Genomic DNA, 2,025 nt, shown 5'->3' on the forward strand with positions numbered 1-2,025 from the left:
CGCACCTCTACAATACACTAACAGTCTCTGGTGCTCTTTCTGCATCTGCAAACAACCTGTGGACAAAAACCCAGAACAATATGAACATTTCACAGCTGGAAAGTATCCATAATTCCTAGTACCTCACACATACATCTCAATAGCTGTAGCCAGCCAACTGGCCAAACTCCTCACAGGCCAAGAGCTCTCAGGCCCTTGGGGCACTTATTAACCTTGGCCCTACCCAGCCACACGTCCAGCTTCTGCCACTCCTGCCCTCAGGCCCAGCGATTCTATACATTAAGAGACTCTGCCAGGTGGCACTTTTCCACTTCACAGCAGGAAGTCAAGAACACAGTGCTACCACCACAGGGAAAGAAAGAGCTGTCCCAGGACATGGCCAAGGGCATTCTTAACTACAACAGAAAATTTAAAACCCCGCATCACTTATCCTTTAAATGAGAAATGCACAGTGCTAACTCAGAGAGCCGCTGGAATCCTTGAGGACCAGGTACTAGTGTCCTGGGGCAGACAGGGAGGGTAGTTTCCCCCAGAGGAAAGAATACCTTTCCATAAACCAGCATCTATGTTTTGAGGAACTGAGCAGAGCAGGGTGCACAAACAGATCATTGCTTTCCAGGAAACTTGGGACCAGGGATCCGGGATTTGTTTACGGTCTGTGGGCCCTGCTCTTTTGCCAGGTGGATTTTTTTTTAAAGTTTCTACACCCTCAGTAATGAGCAGCTTGATGCTCTGCTGCACAAGTCAGCAGGTCTCAGTCCCGAGACAGGGATGGAGTCACACGCCCTGTGCCGGCTCGGAGGTGTGGTGTGCGAGTGCCGCACCGACGCGGACCGGGTACCACCGCTGCCCGCTCCGCAAACCGACAGCGGGGAGGAAGGAGCAGCGTCCGTTTCTACGGGGTCGTTATGGCAACTGCGCGGGCAGGAGCCCGGGCCGCCGGTGTGCGGGGGCTGCGGGCTAAGGCAGGGACCCCGCCCTGTGCCCGGGGCTGCCGAGGCAGGTGGGGCACCGGCGGGGGAGCGGAGCGCGAGGAGCCGGTTGGCAGCGTGGGAGGATGCGGGCTGGGAGCGGCGGCCCGCGGGCAGCCCTTGGGCAGGCACAGCCCGGTACCGGCGGAGGAACGGGGCGCAGTGGCTGCCGGTCGGGGCTGTTATGAGAACTGTGAGCTCCAGGGATTGGCTTTTCCCGGGGATCTGTCCGCTGCTGCGGGCCGGCAAGGACGGCACAGCCCGCTGGGAGAGCCGCGGGGCCGGGCACGTCGCTGAGAGGGTCTGGCGGGGCCGGGCACGTCGCTGGGAGGGTCTGGCGGGGCCGGGCATGTCGCTGAGAGGGTCTGGCGGGGCCGTCGCTCACCGGCAGCAGCGGGTCCGGCTCCGCGTGGTGCTGAACGGACAGCGGCGCCGCGCTGCGCATGCGCGGCCGCCCGCCGGGGCCGGGGCGTGCGCCGGGACCGGGGAATGGCGACAGCCGGTGTGAGCCCGGGAACCCGGGCCGTGGGGAACGGCGGCAGCCGGTGCGCGCCTGGGAACCTAGGCAGCTGCGGAGCTAAGCAACCGGCGTGCGCCGGGGAATTGAGGCCGTGGGGAACTGAAGCGGCTGCTGTGCGCTGGGATCTCGCGTGCGCTGGGGAAACGGGATAACCGAGGAACTGGGACAGGCGGTGTGCTCTGGGGAACCGGGGTAGCTGCGGGGCTGCAGCCACCGGAGTGCGCCGGGGGACTGGGGCCATGGGGATCTGGTGTGTACTGGCGATCTGGGATAAATGAGGAACCGGGACAGGAGCTGTGCGCGGGGGAGCGGGTGCGCCCCGTGAGCTGGGCCACCAGAGCCGGTGTGCGCGCCGCGCCGCTAGGAGCAACCTGCGGGAGTCGCTGCGACACCAGTGGGACCTGTGACCACCGAGGCCCGCTGTCCCGCCCGGCACGCCCCGCCGCGGTCCGGTGCCTCCGGGCCGCTCCCGGTAGCGCGCTCCGCCGCCGGGGCGCGGCCAGAGGGCGGGGCCGAAGGCGGGGCCAGAGATGC

This window comes from Onychostruthus taczanowskii, unplaced genomic scaffold (assembly GCF_017590055.1).
Source record: "Onychostruthus taczanowskii isolate IOZ18803 unplaced genomic scaffold, ASM1759005v1 scaffold5, whole genome shotgun sequence".
NCBI lineage: Eukaryota > Metazoa > Chordata > Aves > Passeriformes > Passeridae > Onychostruthus > Onychostruthus taczanowskii.